This window comes from Tamandua tetradactyla, chromosome 6 (genome assembly GCF_023851605.1).
Source record: "Tamandua tetradactyla isolate mTamTet1 chromosome 6, mTamTet1.pri, whole genome shotgun sequence".
NCBI lineage: Eukaryota > Metazoa > Chordata > Mammalia > Pilosa > Myrmecophagidae > Tamandua > Tamandua tetradactyla.
This window is the reverse complement of record NC_135332.1, coordinates 127,559,871-127,579,684: the sequence shown is the minus strand read 5'-3', so window position 1 is coordinate 127,579,684 and position 19,814 is coordinate 127,559,871. Positions and strand designations below refer to the sequence as shown.

Below are 19,814 nucleotides of genomic sequence, written 5' to 3'. Positions count from 1 at the left end.
TATATTGACTGCTCCAGTTCCCACCCCCACCCCCCCGCACTGTTTTCACGCCATCTGCCAGTGCCTTCTGATGGTGCGCTTGATTCCGTGACTTGCCTTGGTCAATGAGACATTTGCAAATTGACCCAAACAGAAGTTTAATAAAGCGCTTGCATACTCCCCCCTCACCCCCACCCCCGCCCGTGCTTCCTGGAAAAACACGCCTAGGTTAGACGGTTAGAATGACGCTTATCACGTCTGGATGACAGTTGAGTGATGGAGGTGAAGCCAGTCTAAGGCCAGCCGGCCCCCAGCAGATCCATCTGTTCCCTGAAGACTGATGAGGAAGCCCAGCTGAGCACAGTTAAGTGAGGCCCATATCGGCAGAAACACACAGCTGTCCCATAGACTCAGGGCTGGAAGAAAAGTTTATTGTCTTATGCCAGTGAAGTTTTGTGGATGTTTGTTAAGCAACATTATTATCGTAATACTTAACTGACATGCTGGCAAACTTAAGACTAGAGACAGCCAGTAAAGGTGCCCTGTTGTTTCATTTTAGTAGACATTTTACATTTCTTCCCAAATCCCTCACCTCTGATGGTACCATGTGGCCTTTCTATATGACTGGCAGTGATAAAAACAGTATGTCCCTGGCGATTTTTCTACTCTGCCAAAAAACTAATTCAAATATCAGGAAAACCATTTTTTAAATTTGATATTTAAATTTAGATTTGGCTGTTTTCTCTTTTTCAAAAGTACTCATTATTAATTCTGCCTCTTGTTCTTTTCTTTGGCATTACTATGAGAATTCTATAAATTCTTTATATATTGCATCATACAAAAGTATTCATATACTAATTTGCAGCTTCACTACTACATTTTGCAGACTCCTAAAAATAATTACCTGAGTTCTGTTTCTACGTATTCATGTTTTACTCATCCTTCTACCTGACTCTTCTTGTAATTAAAAATGTCTTAGCAAAAAAGTCACCCTCCCTATTTCCAAATCTAAATGATTCATTTCAGGATTTATTTTGGTCCACTCCCTAAGTAAATTATGTTTGTTTTATTATCTCATGTTCTTTTCTTCTCCTTTCACTTTTATGATTATTTTTGCCCTATGACATTTGCTTGCTCTTCCTTTTCGACCATTATTCCTTTGTCTCCAGTATGTTGCCCTTGATTCTCCTATCAGTCCTCCTGAATGCTGTTAGCCACCTCACAGCTTCTCTGACTTCAATCATTGACCATATCCTGGTCTTACTTAAATCGAAATCCCCCTCCCAATGATTGGTTCTGAACTTCATACCAATTCCCAGTATTTCCTTCTGACCTAATTTTCTGCTATGTTTCCTACCACTGTGAATGGCACCTTCAACCACTCACTCACTTAGGACAGATTAGCCCACCCACCTCTTTTTGATCTTCAGATCCGGTGGATCAGTGGGCACTGTAAATTCAAAATACTGAATATATCTTCTCTACATCTCCTTCCTTATATGTGGCTGTACCTTAATATTTTTCCTAATGATTCTCACTTGGCTTGTTCAGTGAGCTTCCATCTATTTCCAGCCTCCAGTCTCGAAGCCTTTCAAATTAAATGATTGGCAGAATTATCTTTCCAATATATAAATCTGGACGTAATATACCACATTGAAAATTCTCAGTCAATTCTGAATACCTTAAGTATAAAGTCCAAACTTTATATCGACATAAAAAGAGAGTCAACTGCAAATTAGATAACATAACAGACTAAAATGCATCACTGCATTCTTTGCTCCTACTCCAAGGGGGGAAATATGTGTGTGCATATGAGAAAGAGAGGGAGAGGGAGAGGGGGAGGGACAGGGAGAGGGAGAGAGAGGGAGAGAGAGATGGGAGGTTGCGGAGGGGGGTAGTTTGGAGGAAGAGTATGAAAAAGAAGTCTTAAAAATAGTAGAAAATCAGAAGATCTGTATAAGAAATAGGAGAACTTTTTGGAGGTAAGAAGAAGGATGACATTAGACACACAGAATGGAAATGACAGAGGAAATCACAATTTGAAACCTGCAGGAGAAAAGCTGCAAGGTGTGAAAGATGACTACAAGATGATTACTTTACTATTTTAGATGGGAATAAACATTAAGTGCAACAGGGATCCAGGAGCAAACACAAGAGGGATTAATTGGAGCATTGCTTGAAGGGAAACTTGTTCAGTCTGATTCTGATGTTTATGCTGTTAATGAAAAAGTGCTTCTGGAAATAATAAAGAGCAATACTGTTTTCAAAATAGGATCTGCACTTACCACTAAAAATATAGCATTGATTTGGTGGAAGCTCACGTTTGTAAGAAAGCAGAACACTGCAACTGCGTCTGAATTTATCCTCATTATATATAAACCAACAGTGGTTTGTTTTCTGTTGCTATGCTATTGATTTAATTGTGCACAATTGATAAAATTTTGTAGTGGACTGGCAAAGTCAGAATAACTGGATATTTTGTTAATCCATGGTATGTATTTAGCACTGAGCTCTATAGATACTTTAACAATAATTATTAACCTATATTTACAAACACTCTGTAATGTGTAGAACTGCAGATCTTAACTAACATGTCTAGTAACCTTGGCAAAACGCAAATGTTTATTTAAGAATGGAAGAACAATTTCCTTCTTATGTACTAGTAGATATTAAGTACACATTTGAAATATTTTTTGAACATTGGTAATAGTCCCTCAAATTCAAATGTTTCTATTCTATAGTATATAACGCGTTTTCTGAATGGTTGCTAAACTTGTTACCTGTACTCAGACCACAGCTGATTAAATCAGTCAGGGTTGGCTAACTGTTTTGAACTAGTCCAATCAGATTTTTTCCAAGGGAATTTGAAGTATTGAACTGAGAATCACAGAGAATGGGTGATCTGGGAGCTAAGACATGTTTTTAAGATAGTTTAGAGAAAAGACAATCTTTATTTGTTAAGTTTTTGTTGATGAACAATGCCTATGATTCTATAAATGCCCTCATTCCTAAGCGCACATACCTTTTGACTAAGCTGATCATAACTGGTTTCTACTTTTTGTAACTAAATTTATCAGCATCCTGACCTTAGAAGATATTTGTTCACCTACATAAAAGTATCAGTGTCAAACCACACTGACTCATTCCTGGCTCCAAAGAGATTTTTTAAGATGAAAGAATTTGTTCATTTAGTATTTATTTGTTGAATATTAGAGTATATTTCTGATAAGGCGCAAAGCTAGAATTTTTCTTCCTCTTTTTGCCATAGAATCATTAAACTCATTTGACAAGATATTAAATTAAAAAGTAAATATACGTACTTTTTGATATCTTAAAGACTATTTCCTGTCTGATTTGGAACGTGTCATCTGTTGAACTGAATTCAAGGAAAGTTCTCTTTAATGAGCTCTGTGGGATACATTGAAAGCTGCAGCTATTGTTCTTTACCCCAGGTAAACATTCTTTTAGAGTCAGCTAAAAACTACCTTAAGAATAGTTGAAGAGCATATTTAACATTAAGGCCTCCTTGCCTACTGAGTTTGTCTCATTACTGTGCCAGTTTGGCTCTGAGAAAATAGAAAAAACAAAACAAAACAATCTTACTTTGTATAGCCAATGTAATGTAATTAGGTTGATGCAGAATTGTTTAATTGTGAGTGTAGAAACACAACAGGACACCTGCGGAAGCAAATTTTATCCTAGGTGGATTTATACACATAAGGTTAAAAAGAACAGCAATTTCATGCTTTGGCCAAAACAGGAATATCTGATATCAAATCCATTTCTCTAGCTGAACTAATTTTTATAAAATCAGAAATGTTTTACTTAGAACAAAAGAAAATAAATGTATCCTGTCTCATAGGCAAACCAACACACCCAAGGGTAAATGCTATTCTGAGTTAATCTAGTACTTGAATAGACATTTTTCCAAAGAAATATACAAATGACTAACAAGCACACGAAAAGATGCTCAACGTCATTGGTCATCAGAGAAATGCAAATAAAAACCACAATATGATGTTACTTCATACCCACTATATATATAAAAACAGAAAATAATAAGTGTTGGTGAAGATACAGAAAAATTGGAAGCTTTGTGCATTGCTTTTAGGATTGTAAATGGTGCAGCCAACTGTAGAAAAGAGTTTTTCAAGTCCTCAAAAAGCTGAACATTGAATTATCATATAATCCAGCAATCCCCACTTCCGTACCCCCAAGAACTGAAAGCAGGGGTTCGACAGATATTCGCACAACAACATTCATAGGGACATTATTTACAATAGGCAAAAGGTGGATGCAGTGTTTACATCTATGTGTACCCCAGAAAAACCTGCTCGTAAATTTAATCCATTCCTATGGGTGTGAACCCATTGCAAATAAAACCGTTTACTGCGGTCACTGCAGCTAAGGTATAGCCCAACTTGATCAAGATAGGTCTCAGTATTATCACTGGAGTCCTTTATAAGGGAAATTAAGAGAGGCAGAGAGGGAAAGCCACAGAGGGGGTAGTCAGAAGCATGAACATCAAAATGGAACCTGGATGAGAAGGGAGAGACCAGGAGATGACACATCTGCCTTGCCATGTGACAAGCCATGGACCAAGAATTGCTGATAACTAGCTCCAGAATGCATTTGCAGAAAGAAAACACGCCTTAATGATGCCTTGAATTGGCCTTTTTCCCAGCCTCAAACTGTGCATGAATACATTCCCATTACTTAACCTGACCCATTTTATGAAATTCGAGTTAATTGAACCAGGCAACAAAGGACAAATATTGCATGATGATTTCATTTATATGAAATGCCTGAAATAAGCGAATCCATAGAGACAGAACATAGATTATCAAGGGCTGACATGGGGGATATATGGGGAATTATTGCTAATTATTTCGAAGAGTTTCTGTTTATGGTGGTGAAAAAGCTTGTGTAATGTAATGTTGTGATGGCAGCACAACATTATGAATGTCATTGATACACCTGAACTGTGTACTTGAAAATGGTTAAAATCGGAAATTATGAGGTATATGTGTCTTACTGCAATAAAGAGTTTAAAATTGTGATTTTTGTCCTGGAGATCATACCAATACTTTTTTTTCTATACCAATAACTTCAATGAAGTTCACATTCCTGGATTTCATGAAGATTATGGTTTCAGTAAAACAGAAAAACAGATATCTTAAATACTAAATGGCATTACCTAACAGAAGTGATGCTTTGAAGTCTAGCTGTCTCAAAATAAAATTTGGAAATAAGAAGGTAGTTTTTTTGCCATTTTAATATATGGAAGTTTTCATTAAAAATGATATGTAGAATGAATGGAGGGGTGAACTGTGGTGTATGCAAAGAATGTATTGTTGTGAGACTGCAGGAAGGAATGAAGTTGTGAGGCATGCGATGATGATGTTTATGGCATTATGTTGAGTGAAATAAGCCAGAAACAAAAGGACAAATATTGTATGATCTCATTAATATGAACTAAGTATAATGAGCAAACTCTGAGAGTTAAATTTGAGATCACAGATTTTCAGGAGATAGAAAGGGGGAAGAGATTGGGCAATTGATGCTTAAGGAATGCAAAATATTTAATAAGTTTGATTATAAAGGTTCAGAAATTGATAACACAATGCTGAGTGATGGCATCAAAATATTGCAAGTGTAATTAACAAAACTGAGTGTGAGTTTGTTTGAAAGAGGAAGGTTATGGTCGTATATGTCACCAGAGGGAAAGCTAGATGATAAAAACTGGGACTGTATGACTTAGTAAAACCTAGAGTGGACAGTGATGGTGGTTAATTGTACAAATATAAGAAGTTCTTACATGACCTAGAACAAATGTATGTCACTATTACAAGGTGTAAATAATAAGGTGATATATGAGAAAAATCAATGAATCCAAATCAAGTTCTATAGTTTAACAGTACCACGGTCCAATTGTAGAAGATTGAACAGTATAGTCATAAACTGTCAAAGTAGAGAGCATGCCTATTTACAAAATAAGCATGAGCTCTTACTGACAAAAGTAACATTTTATTATGGATTTCTCAGTCAATACTGTGTTTTTTTTCTGATTAGGCTTATGAGACTATCATTTTCTAATTAATCTATAGAGAGATTAATTATGTAAGGCAGGTTCATTAGTCTTCTTATTTTACAGATGAGGAATCAGAGGTAAGAGAGGTTAAGAGATATGCCTAAAGCCCCAGTTAATGATGGACTTCTTATTTACTATTTCCTTTCTCTGAGGACCTCAGAGAACTAGACTGTAGTGTTAATCATCTTAATTGTACTCTGCAGAGGCTAGAGGACAGGTACAAGTATCCTTATTTTGCCTTAAAGCAGAATTAACTACATTCGCATAAGTTGGTTTACCCATGGAATTTGATGGCGTCTAGAATTAACCTCAACTTTTTAATTGACAATAGCTGTTCTTCGTCTTGTGTCAGCATAATCCATGTATGTCAACTGAAGTCTTAGAATTTAAAAGTAAACAAAATATTTTTGATATCTTCTGTTGATTTACACCATTAAATAACAACTTCTGCCAATGTTTTCATGAGGATGAATCAATGTATAGAATAGTGTCACCTCAAACTAATGATACCTGTATGAAAACTGTAACTAGGAAAAATTAGTATGGGTTAAATGTATGCAGAATTCTGTGAGCAGTATGAAGTATGTAAGTTTAACACTGGTCCTGATTATACATCTTTATTCTGCTACTGATTGCCTATGATGAAAGTTTATTATATTTTAATCAAAATATTTAAAAATACACAAAATGGCTATGAATAGTCCCATGAATATCTCTTCCTTGGTTATTAATTCTAATTTTTAATGCTGTGTCTTTGGACTTTACTGAGAGTACTTAATCACTAAGAATAGAAAATAAATGTATGTTTTAGAAAATACAATTAATTTGTACTTAAATGATGAGCAGTTTTTTTCCCAAACCTTTTCATAAGTTAACTGATATAGCAAAACAATAATAAAATCATAAACTACTAGAGTTGGAATAAACCAAGACTTCTTATTCATTTTTTTTCATTTTAATGAGAAAATTGAATACCTGAGAAATAATTCACTCAATGTTGAACCATGTTAAGAATGTAGGGCTTTGAACTTCCAATTCGGTGCTCTTTTCAGTGCAAAAAAAGTAAGAACTAATAAGTACTGAAATTTAGAAACAAACTGGATGATGCTTTGTCTCCTAATAAAGTACTTTCTTTGAAATGAAGCAAGTTTAAATACCCATATAAGAACAGAAAGAATCATTCCCTCTCAGAGGATTGGCATTAGCATAAAAAGAACTATCTAATTTGCCTTCTTTTATACACTCTATACATGCCTATGATAGTGCTGTTAAGTAAAGTCAAGCATCCTTACAATTTTGAATCCATTATGGACCTTTCTCTTTACCTTGGTAACTAACATTTAATCAGTTGCTAAGTCCTGTTGGTTTGATCTCCAAAATATCTCTCAAAATGTTTGTACAACACTTGGCCATTCCTGGGGTCTCTTCTTTAGGATAGACTTTATTACCTCTTACCTTGATGACTGCATGTAGATTTTAGATGAAGTTCTCCAGTACTTTCTCTTTATTCTGTAGGTTGTATACTACCAAAAAAAGTCATTTTCCTACGTACAATAATACCACATTTCCTCCCTGATGACCCTGTCTGTTCCCATGAGTCAGTCTTTCTTCTTAGCACTTAAGTGTCTAAAATGCTTTTGTGTGTTAAATTTTTGTTTGCTAGTTGTCTGTACTGACTAGCATGTAAGCTCCTTGTAAGAGCAAATACCTGTCTTGATCATTATGGCATATCATCCATAAAGCCTAGAACAACACTTGATTCTTAAAGATATGTGTTAAATATTAGCCTAACATTCAAGAACCTCATTCGCTGGCAGCTACTTACCTTTTCAGATGTTACATCATTACTTAAGTTTTTCATAGTATCATCCCATCAATAAATGTAGTACTTCTCTAATCCCCTGGAACTTTTGTATTGTTTCTCTTTTATGGTTCTAATAAAATCTGTCTACTGGGAGGAATAAATAAGTAACACGTGTACAGTACTTAGAATAATTCTTGATGAATAGTAACCCTTCAATAACCATCACCTATTGTGGTTATTATAACTATATTTTTTATTCTGCCTCACTCTCCTCCCAAGACCATTGCTCATCAACCACAAGCCCTCATATCCATGTGCACTTTATAGCTATTCTTGAAGTACAAGGCTTTTTTGTTGTTGTTGTTAGCTGATTTTGCTTAAATTAATATTTTCTACAGGGCATAACATGGTGTTTGTCACAAAATGGCATTGTTAAATATCGCTATTAATTAATATTATCACAATAATATTTTAATATTATTAAAATATTTGATACAAAAGGGAAGAGGGATAGAGGAAGGAAGAAACTGAAAGGAAGGACATCTGAATGGAACGAACGAAGAATTAAAGGACAGAAGGAAAGAAAGAAGAAAAATAAGCTTGTAATATTTTTGAGTCACAGTGACTGCTGCTTTTCTATGCTGCATATGGAATATACATTACTCTTTTATAAATTAAAAAAATATATTCTCCATTAATTCTAACCATCTTAAAAGGCAGTTGGGAAATACATGGATTTGCCTCATGATGTATATAGTAGTGAGAAAGATTTTCTAATTCCAAACACCTGCTACTATTCCATCATCAGTATTTCTGAAAGTACATGCCATTCTCTTTCTGGATCTCCATTAGCTAGGTGAGAGTGGCTAGTGTAGATAATCTATTACACTTTCAGTTCTATATGTGGTACAAATAGAAATAATACAATGTGTACTTTCATATTGTACTTCACTGTCTCCGAGTGACAATATTAATAGGTATCTTATTCAGCAGCAACAAAAATGAAATAAGTGCTTGAAGCATGTGTAATGTATGGAATGATGCAGATAATAAGTCAGGCACCATTCAAGAGTCTGAAAGGCCTAAATGTAAAAATAAATGTGCAGGTATAAATTTAGGGACTTCCTCTCCTTTTTTTTTTAAAAAAAAAAAAGCCTGACGAAGATGCCAAGAGGCTAAAACTGACAGGGGCACAGTATAGTAACCCTGAAAATCAAGCTGAGAGGCCATATCAAATTTCAAATGGGGAAGGGGAGTTTTTGCAAGTATTTATACAAATGCATGTGTACAGTTGACAGGTACATGTTAAAAACTTAAGGGAGTGGTGGGTAAACAGCTGAATTAAGGTTTTTTTTTTTTGAATTAAGGATTTTGATGTAGCTAGTTTTGGATTGTTGTAGCGTAAACTGACTGAAGTGACTTTTCCAATGAGCTCACTTCCTAACACACAATATCACCTTAGCAATTTGTTAAATTTTCTTTGTCTGAAGATACAAGTGAAAAGTATTGAACATTAATGGATATTTCCTCTATGTCAGGCACTTGAACTTATTAATGATGATGAAGCAGCAGGCAAGGGAAAAGAGAGAGAGAGGCAGAGACAGAGGCAGAGACAGAGACAGAGAGAGAATGAATGGCTATGTATTTGAGTTTAGAGACCTGAACTAGTACAGAAAAGTAAAGCAAGAAAAGTGTGCACAGAACAGAGACCTGATATTTTTATATGGGGTGAATCCAGTACTGTTTTCTAAGGGAGATGATGACATCAGTTTTCCCACCTATCAAGAGCTGTGCTCCAAGAAACCACTAATTGTTATATAATTAGATAAATATTATACCGGCAGAATTGACAGTATTCAGTGGAAACAGAAAATAATGCATGCCTGGGGGTTGCAAGAAGGTAATATTTTATCTAAACTTAAAGAACAACTCAGAGTTTATGACCTGGAAAAGGAGATGAAGCATATTATAGACAGGAAGCGATGGTACAAGAGGCACAAATAAACAGCTTACTTAAGAAGTCTAATATGGTCAGAGATGTTTGCAGGAGGAAGGTATGAGTGGTGATATTGGATGCTGCAGGATATGAGTTTGGAAAGTTTGTGATGGCTTTGTTGGCTGTACTGAACAAGTTGGATCTTATATCGTAGGCTATTTGGGTGGAGATCAAAGAAACTGATATAGGACAATTGGATTTCTGCCCATCATTGGCAGTGTGGGTCATAAATTAAAGGAGAAAACCCTAAACAGATGAAAAACCAATTAGGAGGCTATTGTATTGTCCCAGATGAGGAAAAACAACAAGACATAGATCAGTATCACCAATCTGAATACTAACTCAGAATCATATTTTAGTAGATGTAAGGAAACTATATATAAATACTACCTATTAATTACATATAAGTATATGATTGCTATGTACTAATTTTTATTATATGATCCAGGCACATTTTAATAACTTTTATTTACATTATCTCATTTAGCATCTTGGGAAGTATATATGATTCTCCCCACCCCTCCCTTTTTTTATATGAGGGAACTAGGGGTAAACCTCAGTGGCTAGTATATGCTGCACATAAGGTTCAATTGATACTACTATTTGAGCAAGTCGTCATTGTTGTTTCCTGCTCACAAGAGATAGTCCCGGATTAAAATATGCATCAAAGAGAGGAATAGCAGCAAATTTCATAAGTACAGTATTTAAGGTTGGGTACACATAGCCATTTTTCAGAAAGTCACCATTTAGTGTGGTGTGGTAAATTAGAAAAAGCCAGTTTAATACCAAGGAATGGCATGGATACTGGAAATTATGAATCTCTAGGGGATCATAAATTTTGAGCTAGAAGAAATGTTAAAGCCTAACATAGTCTATTCCCTACTTTCTCTAAGATTGACTGAACTTAGACAACCTGTAAGAGATGAATATAATCCATAAGTATTCCAAATCCAAACTCTGAGCTCTGAGCAAATTCTATAAGACCGGAAAAGGGCTTAGAGACCTGATATCCTGATGCCACATACTACGGATGTCAACAAGAATCTGGAGGCTTTATGATCATGTACTCTACACACTTTGTAATTGTTGAATGAGAGCAGACACTTAATTCTTTGTCTAACCTTCCTGATTTATTAACTTATTTTTCCATTCTAATAATATGATTATTTAATTTTCTTCTAGGAATAGAAAAATTCCTTTGCTGCACTCAACCACAAAAATACCTTTAAGGAGGAAAAAAAGAGAAAGAAAACTATAAAATGTCTCATGGTATAAGCTGGAGGTAAGCCACAGGTATTTTGTGTGTAGTGCTTATAATACACCAGCCTTTAGTAGCATGACCATAAGCATAACGAGTAAGAAGGAACCAGTGTAGTGTAGAAGAGAATCCTTTTGAGTCCTGGATCCATGACTTTGCTTCTTTGAAATGCACCACTTATAATCCCTAAAAAAATGCAGGAAATTATTCAGGCCCCACTTATTTAAAAAGGTTGAATTAAGTGCCAAATCAGACATTTATATAAAAGAACTCTGGGTTCTAGAAAGTAGCATGACACACCCAGAGACTTTGCTCGAGGAGCAGGCCATCATTATTAGTACATAATGACAACGTCTTCTTTTGTCTCTCCATTGGAACATAGCAAATTCTTGCCTGAAATTGTCACCTGGATTCACAAGGTGTTGATTGGTGAAGCACAAACAGTATTTGTGCATATTATTAAAATTCTAGAGGAAAGGGTTGTTAGTTGAGAATAACTAAGTCCATACCACTAATAAGCAAATATATTCATGTAAGCAAACTATAAATCTAATGTGAAAATGACATTAATTAAAATTTCTACTTAATAAAACATTAGTACCATGTTTTGAAGTTCAATGACAGAGGAAATTAAGCTGTGATGAAAAGAATCAGAATGAAGTCTACATCTGGAAGATATTGGGTAAAAAAGACACATAAAGCTCAATGGAGTGAAGTGAATATATGATACCTTGAACTGAGTGGTGGAACATATACATATGTAAAAATTCATTGAGAAATACCCTTAAGATATGTGAATTTCACTGCATGCAATTATATCTCAATAATAATTTTGTCCTGGTTCTATTTTTATCCCCTATTTCTTGATAAAAGATTACTTTCTCTTAGAAATCTTTGTCTATTTCTTATCCCAGTCTCCCTCCTTATGGTAACTATCTTGTAGGAGAAGTGCATTTTGGGGGGTGGGGAGGGAATGTTAACTTCTGTCACTATTCAGATTTTAAAAACAGAGCCATTATCAAGTACCTTTCTATTTCAGAGTAGTACAGTTTTCACTTTGCCATAAGCAATTCATACCGAATAAACATGGGGCTCTCTGCCCCATATGCAGAACAGCTAATCTATGATCCCAGGATTTCAAAAGGAGAGTTTATTTCAACATGAAGCTGTGTCAGAGATTGGCTGTTATGTGCATGCTACTTGAAGTGGTCAATTCTGCTCCAGTGAATTTCTGGAAAAGGACTGTTGAACCTGCTTTTGACTACTTTTGGTTTGCAAGTCGTCCCTACCTCTGCTTTATACGGTGACATTAGCAGCAGGTCTGTAAACCATACGGACTGCCCAGGGGTAGAGAAAAATTTACAGGTTGAATTCCAACTGGAATATACCAGAGCATTGAATATGTTGCTCTCTCAATCCTACCTGATATTTACCTAAGAGAAGCAACCTGATGTTTTAACTCTTGGATGGCACCCAGCATGGGTTTAGTAAAGTACATTTAGCACTAAGCCTTGATTCCTGCTTTTTTGATAGGATACCAGTTGGTATTCCTAATAAGTGACCTTCACAAAGGTAACATTTAGTGCTGTAACCACCCAATTGCCTGTACATGGATTCTGTATACTTTGTGTTACCTGGGACTTCTCTACTTCCTGCTTGCATTCAGTACATAGGAGAATAGGATCGAGGCTGGATGATGAGACTGAGTCTGTGTGTTTAGAATAATGATATAAATAGCAGTAGTGGTTGTATTAAGAGTAGAGTTCATATTCTTTGAGTGTCCACTATGAGTAAGTACTCTCCTAAGAGGTTTAAAACTCACAGAACCCAAAAACAAACAAACAAGCAGAACACAGGCTCCTATGAGGTAAGTAACATTATTAAACTTGTTTTATATGTGAGAAAATTGAGACCCTAGATCATTTAATTATTTTAAGGACACTTGACCTAAAAAGTGGCACAACTAGAATTTTCCCTTGCAGATTCCATTACTCAGGCTCCAAGAATGCAGAATATTATGCTCCTTCCAACTGTATTTCTGACTAATTTTTGTATATAGCATTGCGTGGAATTTTAAATTAGTCGATGTGCTAGATTACCTATCAGTTCTCAAAAAAATAGAAACAAAATTAATATATATGAAATGCAATAAATTTTACTTTTAAGTATATTTTATATAGATAAAGGGGTCTATCATTGCTTGATTTCAAACCCATTACTGACTTTAATTCTGTAATCTATAATCTATACCACACTTTTCTTCAATAGCCATAATTAAACATTTGGGCTATAAACATTTTATCTACTTATTCACAATTATATGGTCAATATCCTTGGGTGGAGGATATTATTTATGGTCCATGATTTGCTGATAAAGAAAAAAATTCAGAGAGGTGAAATTGCTTGATTGTTATCAGAAGGCTATCCAGGGAGAGATTTGGGGCTCCTTACTCAGAGTCTCTGGTGTTCAAAATGCAGACCCTTTCCACACAAGGTCTGGCTATGTTTATCTTGCCCCAGCTCCCAGCTGGACTGTATGTATCTGTATGTGGCTCTCAAGGGGATTCATCTTTGAATTCCCATCACTGAGCACAATGTTTGGTACAAAATAAATTCACAAATATTTGATAAATAAAAAGCTAGAACGATGATTTACTTCCTGTACTTTCATGTAATCGTGTTTTTTTCCTTCACACCTGTCCCTTCCCAGCTAAGGTGTCTGTACGCGTATCAGACACTTAAGTTTGCTGAAGCTGTAAGTTTTTAATGAGACATGATACTTAGGCCACTTGAAAACACAGAGGCAAGGGTGCAAGGGTGGGTCAGTGGTGGAATTCTCGCCTGCCATGAGGGAGACCCGGGTTCAATTCCTGGCCCATGCACTTCCCAACAAACAAACAAACAAGAAAATGAAGAAAGAAAACAAATTAAATTTCAGCAAATGGTGCTGCAATAATGGGATACTTAGGTGGAGAAAGAATGAAATGTGACCCTGCCATGCAGCATACAAAACCAAACCAAAAATACAGAGGCATTTTCTGTTACAGAAATTTTCCTCAGGCCTCTTTCTTCAAATCCTGGCCCAAAGCAAAAGGGAAGAATTAGAATTACCAACTTGATTCTTTACAAGTAGGATTTTTTTCTACAAGGTCTGGAATAAAGCACCACTTAACCTGCAATAAATTAGGAAATGACATTTATTTACATCCTCAATTCAAAATAACATGTTTTCTACACATGCTAAGTGACTACTAATGTGAACATACTTTTAATGTAAGAAAACCGAATTAAGATGTATAGCCTAGAATACAGAAATAACTTCTCTATGCCTTTACAAATCGTATAAGTCCCTTTTATTTTGCCCCAGTGTCTTTAACTGTAATGATATCAATTATTGCATTCATACATATGCCCTCTAAGTCTATACAAGAATAAATTAGTTAATATATATATAACATGTTAAATATAAATACCACTGATTTAATTAAATTATACATTAGAGTTTAGATCCCTGTTTCCCATTATTACTTACTTATAACAGCAAGTTCTATCATAGATGTGCAAAGTTTTTATACCTCCCTCCTCTCTCTTAAACTCTTTCCTATTTTATATTTAAGAAAACAGCAAGAAATAAAGTAAAAGAAAGTAGGAGTGCAGTTAAAAGAAATTGTTTCTAAATTTCAGCAAAAAGCAACGAGATTGTGAAAGTAGAAGGGGCAAAAATCTTTTATTTCTAGCAGTAACATTCTTATTGGCTCTGTAACATGTAATTTACATTTTCATTCATTCATCTTTCCTTCAAGGAGGAAAGGATTTAGAAGAGGTGGCAGACAAGTTAACAGATAATTATCAGACATTGTGATAAGTGCTTTCATAGAGAGAAGCAATTTGAAGTGCTATTTAGTTTAGCAAATTGTTCTCACCTATATCACATCATCTGATGCTCTAGGTAACATTCTGAAGTAGGAAGGAGATTTTATTTCATCTTACCACCCACAGTATCCCCATTTTACAGTTGAAAGAAGTTGATTCAATAAGTTCAAACTAGTTTTCCTGAAATCGCATAATAAATAATTGTTGCAGTTGATATTTAAAGCAGGTCTTCTGCCTTCTAACCCTGTGGCCAACACAGCTGATGCATCTATATAGGTTAATACATCTTCTGAGTGTGAACTATATTTTGTGATGGGAGGAGCAAAACTCTGATTAGAAAATCTAATTTCAACAAGCGAAAAGAGGATATTATAAAACTAGTCATGGTACAGTGGATAGATAAGAATGGGTAAAGAATATTCTCCTGAGGTCCAGTTAATAATACAAAGATTTTGGTTCAATACAGTTATCAAACAAACTCTGTTAGACTTGGTCAGGTGTTTAGGAAGGCTTAATAAGCATATAAAAATAGAGCAGAGAAATGACAGGTTTAGTTCATATAAAACAAGAATACAAAAGTAAGTCTTAGAGCCAAAAGTACTTGAATAAAGTTCTTGTTTGTGGGAAAATACTTTAGAATGCTACAGAATAAGAATCAGGGACCTATTATAGAAAAACCCATACTGCTTTCAAATAAATACTCAGCTGAAGTAAAAGCAAAAGGGATGTTAAATGTTATTGGTAGAAAAAGAGAACATAAATATAGAAAGAAACTGTTATTTTAATGATTTTGGGGTCTTATAAATACTGCAGAGAATGAACCTCAATATCATATATTTAAAATAAATATGTATTTTTTTATCCTCCCTGGTAAGTTTCAGGCTCAAATGTCTTTGAGTAGGGAACTGAAGTTTAGGGATTAAATCTCCATTCTCTTGCTAAAAATTAACGTGTTTGCTGATATTTGGAGTTTAAGAAATTTTGATTTAATTAAATTGCCTCCAGTTGAATAAGTTGGGAAATCTCTGCTGTATCCTCAGGAATCTGGGTGATTAAGCAGAATATTAGCCTGTTTGGGGGGAGATTTCACTATATAGTAAAGATGTTAATCATTTCAAATATGTCTGTTATCCAAGAACTAAATTAGATGTTCTTATTGAAAAGAGAAGTTTAAAGGAAAATTCATAATAGAGTGTGATAATTAAACATGGGAAAGATCTAATTCCTTTTTGGGTGCGCACTCTGTCTCACTCTTATAATTTGCAGCTCTTTCCCATTCTAGTATGAATATAGACTCTGGGAGCTTCAGTGTCACGGATACAGTGTGAGCTTGAGTCTGGTTAGTTTTATTTCTCATTAAGGGGAGAGATAGTATTTGAAAGAGGTTATGAATAAGAAGGAGAGGGAAAGAGAAAATGACCTCAGTTCCTTTGATTTTCAGGCCAAAGGAACTGAGGTAAGAGAGTAGCCTATTGAAAATCAGTATATAGAAATAGCGTAGGATGATAAATTTCTAAAACATGTTGATTATAATGATTGTAGGTGTTACCAAGGGACATGTTGTAAAAAGAAAATAATGTAGAATGACTGTTCAGAGTATCTTTTGCCTCTTAGAACTCGCATCAATTCATACCTTTCTGCACCGATATATCTTTTGGTAAGAAGTTTCCTTTAGCAACATGAAATTTTACTTTTCTTCAATATCATTGCTTCTCATTGTGTAACTAAATGCCCAGTAGCCAAAATTACTACAACTTTGCCATGAATAAATATTGGTGAAACAATCATTGAAGTTGGATGGAGAATGTATACATATTATCCATTCTTGTGTCATATGCCTGGTTCTTGATGACAATTAAAATCTGCTACTTTTACTCTTAAGTAAAGAGACAATTCACAAGTCAAAAAGAGTAATAGAGGTAGAAAGACTTCTAGATAGTGGAAGAAGAACCTTCTAAAATTCTTTCCTCCACAAAAGCAAAAAGAACACTGGAAAAATGGTAAAAATCAACTCTTTCAGAAATCTGGAAATTAACCAAGGTCTTGCAACAATCCAAAGGTAATTTTTATTCATGAAAAATGACTGAATCTTGGTAAGAACAGTTGGCTTTGTGGTGCTTAACTTGCTCTATTCTCATCCCCTTCCCCAGGTTGGTAGAAGGCTTGGAAAATGAGCAGCCCTAAAATCACAGTGAAAACTGATAGCCTAGTAGCCACGAAGTAGTAGGATGACTCAAAGAAATCCATATCAGGACACATCATAATAAAACAGACTAAACTCAAGGACTTGAAAGTAGCAAGAGAGAAGTAATCATGTACGAAGGCCCTGTGGTTCTGCACAGATCCTTTATCATGATTATTTCTCTCTTACTACTTTCAAGATTCTTTTCCTTGGCTTTGGCTTTGGACAATTTTATTATGATATGTTCTGATGTAGATTGAGTCCATCTTACTTGGAGTTCATTGATAAACTCAAGGAGTTGAAAGTAGCAAGAGAAAAGTAATCATGTACAAGGGTTCTGTGGTTCTGTGGTTCTGTGCAGATCCTTTGTTCATGATTACTTCTCTCTTGCTACTTTCAAGATTCTTTTTCTTTGGCTTTAGACAGTTTTGTTATGATATGTTCTGATATGGATTTCTTTGGAGTTCATTGATTTTCTTGGATATGTATAGTGATATTTTAAATTAAATTTGGCAGTTTTCAGCCATAATATTGCTTCATATCTTCAATACAGCCATGGAGGCCAGTAGGCAATAAGATGGTGCATTCAGAATTTTGAAAGAAAAACTGTAAGGAAAGATTTCTAGATCCAGCAGAACTGTCCTTCAAAAATTAAGGAGAATGTGTTTATGTATTTTCTGCCCAGACATGATTTTCCTTATGCATGACTTAGAAGAAACTGCATAAAGCAATAATTATAAAGCCATATTAATGGACTTATAATACATGAAGATGTAATTTGTATGACAGTAATAGCAACAAGGAGAGTAACTATCCCAATTGACTCAAGAAATATTAGAAAATCTGAATAGATCTATGTGCTGGTTTGAATCTATTATGTTCCACAGAAGAAACCATATTTTAATCCTGATCCAATCTTGTGGGAGTAGCTGTTTCATTTAATCCTGATTCAATACTGTGGATTGGAATCTTTGATTAGATTATCTCCATGGATTTGTGGCACACCTAATTGTGGGTGTGTCTTTGACTAGATGGAGATATCTATCTCCCATTCCAGGTGGGTCTTGATTAACTTACTGGAATCCTTTAAAAGAGGAAACATTTTGAAGAGGGCCAGAAATGACAGAAACCTCAGACCTCACAGAGGGAGCAGATTGTAGACGTTTGGAGAACAGTTGCTTCACAGAACAGAAACATGGAAGTTTGGTGATGCTTGGAGGCCAGCAGATGTTGCCATGAGGTGTTAAATGAGCCAGAAACTGGAGAGAACCAAGGGAAGCCAAGAGATGAAAGCCAGCCCTGGAGAAGCAAACTGAGGAACCCCGACAAGGACAGAAGCTGAAAGCAACAGGGGCCAAGAGTGAGGGACCAGCAGATGCCAGCCACATGACTTCCCAGCTGACACAGGTGTTCTAGACCCATCGGCCTTTCTTGAGTGAAGTTTACCTCTTGTTTTCAGTTTAATTTGGACACTTTCATTCCCTCAGAACTGTAAACTTGTACCTTATTAAATTTCCCTTTATAAAAGCCATTCCAGTTCTGGTATATCACATTCTGGCAGTTTGCAAACTAATACAGTCTTTAACAAGTAAATACATATTTTTTTTGTATTTTTATAACTTCTCACACCAAAAAGTCCAGGCCCATGTGGCATCATGGGAAATTTTACCAAGGTTTTAAGAAAGAATTAATCCTGGGGGACTATAAACACTGCCTCCCTCCCCTAACTGGACTCTTGGTATAACACTGAGTGATCCTATTGGAAAAGGCCAGTATGAAGTCCTGGGACCAATGCAGACAAACTTCTGGCAGAACACACTATTCAGGTAGCTGGTAGCTATAAAAATAATAGAAGAAGTGGTGCACAAACAGGATTTGGAATTTAATGGGGACCTGGCAATCCTCTAAATGTAAGGCAGAGGGTTTCTGGAAGGCATACAAACCAAGAGCAGAATGTTAATTGCTTATCCACATTGCTCCTAAATGAGCAATGTGTCAAAATATAGATAAACTCATCCCTGGAATGGATTGTAAGTTTTTCATCAAGGCAATGATATAATAGAATGATAATTGGAAAAAAAATGGATAGAAAACAACCCCTGGACAAGATTTGTCAACAGAAAAGATGCTGAGAAGATTGATCAAGCTTCCTAAGAATGGATATTCAGTCCTGGTCATTGAGGCATCAAAGGCAGTGATGAATCTGATCAATTAGCTACATCTGGATCTGTAAAATTAGACAATTTTATCAAAGCTGTTATTTGTTTTCTTTTAGCTATATCTGCTGGTGCCAATTTCCAGAGATTTCTTCCACATCTCCCATGAGCATCTTTATATGGAACTTATTTTCCCATCCTTATTTGCTTGTAACTTTGATATTAACAACGTCTTTGCCAAATACAATATAATAAAAACAAAAACAAAGTTTCTGCTTAGAAAGAAGAATTAATATTAATCCTTTACACACACTTCCAAAAATTTGAAGAGAGATACATCCAAATTCATTCTATGAGGCCAATAAACCAGACAAAAATATTGGAAGAAAAAAACATGACAAACTGTTATCCCTTATCAGTATAGATGCCAAAATCCTCATCAATATTTTGATCAAACAAATTCAGCAATATTTTG

At 35.2% G+C, this 19,814-nt stretch overlaps 1 long non-coding RNA gene across 5 annotated transcripts in view; it reads left to right on the top strand.

Moving 5' to 3' along the window:
* The first annotated feature begins 232 nt into the window (after positions 1-232).
* Positions 233-19,814, top strand: part of LOC143686355 (uncharacterized) — a 175,612-nt gene continuing 156,030 nt past the window's right edge. For 4 of the 5 annotated variants that reach the window (XR_013177087.1, XR_013177085.1, XR_013177084.1 and 1 more), the window contains exons 1-3: positions 243-342; positions 3,317-3,431; positions 11,053-11,152. This is a non-coding gene — a long non-coding RNA (uncharacterized LOC143686355). Of the gene's footprint in view, positions 343-3,316; positions 3,432-11,052; positions 11,153-19,814 lie in introns of all 5 variants that reach the window. The other variant, XR_013177086.1, reaches the window with a different exon arrangement.